Here is a 6,000-nt window from a genome sequence, read left to right as displayed (position 1 = left end):
AAAGCACCCAACAGAATAGGGGAGGGTGACAAACTTCACATGCAATTAAGTGCCACTTGTCTACGTATGTGGGTGGTGTGTGCATGTGAGGTGGACGTGTGGGGGGGTGCGTGGAAACAGGTAACACACTCCAATCTTTTCCTCAGTGAACAGTCCTGCTGCTCAAAGCTTCAAAGGACACAAGTGAGGGCAGAAAGATTCCTAAATATTTTATTAATAAAATAAATATCTTAATAAAATGTATGAATATGTAATAAGAAATATATTTAAACTTTAGGAATTTGTCACTATTGAATTAAAACAGATAGGTCATCACTACTGGACAACGTTCAACTTTGCTTTTTGTCTGCTTTTAATTTTTTAAAAACAGTTTTGTGTCTTTTTGTGGTATCTTCAAATATATACCAGTGAAAATGATTATACTTTGTTTCCAAATTCTGTAAAGCACGACTTTATACTCATCTCTGTCCCTTCACCAGAGAGACAACATTGTGATAGGCTTCTCTTTTGCTGTATAGAACAGAAGCATTAATGAGGTAGATTAAACATGTCAGCATGTAAAAATAAATTTAATAGGTCTGCTTTCAGGCAAGATGTAGTAGGTTATGGCAAGCCAACACATGGACTGCAAAACCACAAAAAGACAAATAAACTACAAAACACATATTTTTAATGATATCAGAAAGTAAGGAAATAACATAAACAAAAATTCCAGAGAAAGGAGAACCACTTTCCGAAATACGCTGGCAATGGTTGGCCATCATTTAGGTTAGGGTTTGAGAACTGTTCTTGAATGAAGCAGAGAGCTCCTGCTGGGAAAAAGAGATCCCAGAAAATGTTTTAGCTTTCTTCTGGGCTAGAGTAATCAAAAGGAAACGTGATGGGTCTCAGTGATAGATGGTTACAGTGGAACATTAGAAATGAAAGTACAGAGTCTGGACTTGGGCCAAATGACATTTTGATATGGTTGAGATCTCAAGAATCAGGACACACTGATCCAACTGATACAGGTTCTATACAGAAACAAAGCCAGGTGTAGATTCAAGGCAGCTAATTACTCCCACCTCACCACCTCCTATGACCCCAGCAGCCAACCCTGTCCCCCTTCCATCTCTGTACAAGCACCAACTCCTGTGTCAAACGTTCCAGCAAATGGAAACCATCAGAGGAGTACCCCCAGGTTCAGTGGTGATGGTACTGTGTGAGTAAAGAGCGCGGGGCTCCTTCCCAGAGACAGAAGGGATCTCAGATGGAAGAGGCATAGGATGAGCTCATCTATGGATCAGCCACTGGGTGCTCAGAAGAAGTCCCATGCTCCATGAGGAAAATGTCTGCTAGTTGTCAATATGACTCCATCCCAGATGACATTAAGAACTGATTCCTGTGTGGGACCTTCAATCTTCTGGATTAAGAAGGTATGACATTTTTTTTTTCTCTTTCAGTAAAGATGAATTCAGGATATTTGCCTTGAGGGAGCCAGAATCTTTAATTTATATACAGGGTTGCATTAAAGAATAACAGCTCCCTGCTGAAAATTATGCAGAGGTAATGGAAGAGCCGAACTGCACATAGACATTCAAAAGTGGAATCTTGTCTTGATGGATTCAGTCACTGTTTCTCTTTTTCTTTTTTTAATTTGTCTTTAAACTCCACTATTTTCTGCTTCATTCCAACATGCATTGTTCTAAGAAGCCATGAAGGGAATGTCAAATTTTACTTTCTTGGTGTGCTTCATTTGTCACCGTAAAAGAGCAACTCAAACCTGATCAGCAGAAGGATTTGCTCCTGGGCCCGTTAATTATAGTGAAATTGTAGAAATAATACTGAATGTTATGACCTCAGAAAATATTCCATTCTCTTTATTTCACCCTCATCTCAATGTGTAATCGGCCATATTTTAACAGTTCTAGGTTTATTTATTGAAACAAAGCAGATCTATGTCACATGATGTGATCTCTAAACCACTTCGGCTTGGTCTATTTGTCAGTCAAGGCACGTGGCGTCTAGAATGGCTTCTGCTCTCTCAGGTCTCTCACAAGTTCGGTGGTGAAGTATTTAGATTTATATCATGTTCTTGACACTACAATAAAAGAGGCCACATTTGGATGAACTGCAAAGTGCAATAAAGGGCTCAGAAAACCAAAATGATCTTCAGGAACATTGCCATTATATAGGAAGAGAGTATAGTATATATTTTTATTTTGTTGTGGTTTCGTGATTTGCATGCTGAGTTCTCATAAATGAAAAAAATGGTACGTTCTAAAAAAGCTGTTGAAGTGGCCTAGTTTTATGTGCATCGCATTGTATTGTTTAGTGAAGGGTTCAATTTGAATTTTGGTATAAGCAATTAATAGGATATTGGGGCCATTTTAGGAGTTAACTTGTGGCCAGTTTTTCCAGTTACAAGGAAGCATTTCACTTATACATTTTTATTCTTATAAAAGATTCTAGTAAAGGAAAATAAAACACCAAACATCAATGAGTGTTATTTTAGCAAATATAATTTTTAGATGTGCTATTACTTCACATATATAAAACAGATGGTATATAGGAATGTAATGTATTTAAACATAAATCCACTTAGAAATATTACCTAGATTTATCAATTTTTATAGCATCTTTCTCACATGGGTCACCTAGAAAGTCTACAATAAACAGTAGATGCCATATATTACAAAATAATATTAGTTGCAGATAATGTATAATTTTTAGAATTAGTCAATCTTTCACATGGCTTTAGGTTCTTCTGTTACTTCCTTTTATAACACCCTGTTTATCATTTTATTTGTTATATTATAATAATTGATTAATTGTGCAATTTTTGTTATAGTGCCTTTCCTATTATGTTCTGAAGCTGGAACTAGGTTTTCTTCACTATGCTTTGCTTAATATTTAGCTTTGCTTAAAACATGGATGTGCTTGATAAAGATGCGGTTAATGAATCAAGGACTGAAAGATATACAGCCTGTTGCCTGCTTTGTGTAGCCATCAAGTTAAGAATGCTTGTTTTTTCCTTCTATCTTTAAATGGACCTATTTTTCAAATGTTTTTTAAGTACCTAAATAGCAACCTCAGTTTTGCTTGTTGGCCCATAAGTTCTAAAATATTTACTATTTGGGCCTTTAAGAAAAAAGTTTCCTGACTTTGATTTGGATCAGCTCTGTCCAGTAGAATAGTAGTGATGAAAATATTGCATATCTGTGATCTCCCGCAGGATAGCCACAGACCACATATGGCTACTGACCACGTGAAATTTGTCTAGTGTGACCAAGAAACTGAAAATTTTAGTTTTATTTCATTTTAACTAATTTAAATAATGCCATGTGGCTAGTGGTTCCTGTATTAGCAGCAGATCTAGTTATATGAAAGAATAGACCTCCTGTAAATAGAATAAATACTTACTTGGAGATCAAGCATATCTTTGGAAAAAATGAAAAATATTTGAAGTTAGTTTGGTCTTTCTGGCAAAAAAACTGAGTAAAAATATAAAGTAAATTATCACCATTCATTAAAACAACTATTATTATGACGATACGTTGAAAAAGGTAAAAATTAACTCATTTATTTTGACGGTTACATACTGAAAGGAACAATCCAAATGACAGCCCTGCCTTAGTTTAAAGCTAGGTTCTCTTTTCTGCTTATTATGGATCTTTGATAAGAAATACAATTGCTGAGAAGTCTGTTTTGCTTGCTGTTTGCTACGAGCATTGTGAGGCCTTTCCTGAATGTAACCCGCTGTGTAGTAAAATGGGTTGTAAACCTTCCTAAATGTAGTCTGATATGTAATGGAATGAGTGATTGTACATAAACTAACCGGCATTTCTCGCTTCTGTAAACCTGCTTGCTTAGCACATTCCTCACCTACCCTCCCCTCTTCCCCCTTCCCCCTTTTTCCTCCCGCCACAAGTAACGGACAAAGCCTTCCCGCCAAAGGACAGACAAAGGACGCCCAATCAGAGAACAACAAATGTCCTTACTTTAAAATCAACCAATCAGGCCCCTCATAATTTGAAACCTCCCCTGTGCTATTTGTCTCTGTCTATAAAAACGCTGTACCAACCCTGATCAAGGCCTCTTGCGTCACCGGCGACGAGTGCGCAGAGGACCAGGTTCGAACCTGCAATAAACGACCCTTGCCGCTTGGCTTTGACTTACGACTCTGGTGGACTTTTGTGGGAGGTTTTGGAACTTCGGGCATTACAATACAAACTCATTTAAAGTAAGTGGTGGTTCTACATTCTATGAACTGTGAATGAAAATAAATTTTGGATAAGGCAGATAATGTTAATGTTCTATCAACAAGTAAATGAAGGACATTGTTTTTATGAAGATTTTGAAGCTTCTCCTTGCTTTTTTTGAAAGGCACATCACTTACAAAGAAATTCTTGAAATACATAGAATCCTATTAAAGCAAAATGTTCTATAGCACAGCAGGAAAACATTAGAGCACATAAACAAGTAAAAACAGTGATACAATCTAACAGAATCCTCAAACAGCATTAAAATGGGTATTAAAGTGGTCTGAGAGGTAAAGATTCAATTTGTAAAGTGAAGTTTAAACACCCACATTCACATGTGATTTCAAGTCTTTAAGTTGAGAAGCACTTATAAGGAAATCTGAAATATGTGCTATTTAGCATTAAAATTGTTTGCTATTATCATAACATTTAAAGTAAGTTTAAAAATTTCAAAATTAGAGTATATTTCCTTTTCTTGCTTATACTCTTTTGTACATGTCTATGTATGAAACAATATCTCCCTGAGTAAAACTACTTTGGCTGCCCTCTTTTATTTCAAGTGATTTTATCATTAGGGAAAAATTTGAAATCATGGTGGACAAATAATCCCTTAATGCTTTTCTTGCCTAGCAAGTAATTTGTCAAAGCAATTCAGTTTCCAAATAGCGTACAAACTCAATAAGATAGTGAGCCAATGCATCTGTTCCTGTCTGTAGAGTATGCACAAATGCCTTTCATTTGGGGGGAAAATCCTAAAACTGAATTCTCTGAAAGGACAATTTAGCTCTAGTCACAAAACATCATTTATAATTTCTCTCTGATAAAACTTTAGAATTTTTTTAAAGTCCAGTTTTATTGACATACAGTTTACATGCAGCAATATCTACCCTTTATAAGTATACTGTTTACTGAATTTGACAAACATAGAAATTGTGTATTCACTACCCAAATTAACATGTGGGATATTTTCAGCACCCCAGAAAGTTCCCTTATACCTCTTTGTAGACAATCCCTTCCTTTTACCCACAGCCCATTGGCAAGAGATCAATCTATTTTCTGTTTCTATAGTTTTGTCTTTTCTAGAATGTCATGTAAATGGAACCATACAGAATGTAGTCTATCGTGTCTGGCATATTTCACTTAGTCACTCAGTGTAATGCTTTTGAAGTTCATCCATGTTGTTGCATGCGTGTGTAATTCACTGCTTGTTGTTAAGTATCCCATTGTATGAATATATCATAATATTTTTATCCATTCTGCTGGTGATGGACATTCAGCTACATGAATGAAGCAACTATTAACATTTGCTGTGTGGACATATGTTTTCATTTCTCTTGGGTAAATACCTATGAATGGAATTGTTGGGTCATATGGGAAGTGTATGTTTAACTTTATAAAAAACTACCAAACTGTTCTCCAAAATAACTGTGTCATTTGCCTTTGTATGAACAATTTTTAGAGCTCTAGTTGTTGTACGTGGTCTCTAACAGTATTATCAACCCTTTTAATTTAATCATTTGAATGTTTGTATAGTGGTATCTCCTTGTGCTTTTAATTAATATTTTCTAGATGATTAATGATGTTGAGTATTTTTACATACGGACATTGCCATTTGCACATCTTCCTTGGTGAAATAGGTGTTCAAATCTTTTGCCTTTCTATCTACTAAGCTTTTTGTGTAATTATGTACTCTGCATACGAGCTCTTTATCAGGTAGGAGCTTTGCAAATTTTGCTTGTTTTACCAATCTGTGTCCTAT

At 35.7% G+C, this 6,000-nt stretch overlaps 1 protein-coding gene across 3 annotated transcripts in view; it reads right to left on the bottom strand.

Annotated features, from left to right (window-relative positions):
• Positions 1 to 653: 653 nt before the first annotated feature.
• The window catches only part of METTL25 (methyltransferase like 25), a 161,212-nt gene continuing 155,865 nt past the window's right edge, over positions 654 to 6,000 (bottom strand). For all 3 annotated transcript variants that reach the window (XM_053226542.1, XM_053226547.1, XM_053226548.1), the window contains one exon: positions 654 to 2,080. The gene's annotated coding sequence lies outside the window, so the exon portion shown is untranslated. The remainder of the gene's footprint in view (positions 2,081 to 6,000) is intronic.

This window comes from Acinonyx jubatus, chromosome B4 (assembly GCF_027475565.1).
Source record: "Acinonyx jubatus isolate Ajub_Pintada_27869175 chromosome B4, VMU_Ajub_asm_v1.0, whole genome shotgun sequence".
Classification (NCBI taxonomy): domain Eukaryota; kingdom Metazoa; phylum Chordata; class Mammalia; order Carnivora; family Felidae; genus Acinonyx; species Acinonyx jubatus.
This window is presented reverse-complemented; position numbering and strand designations above follow the sequence as displayed.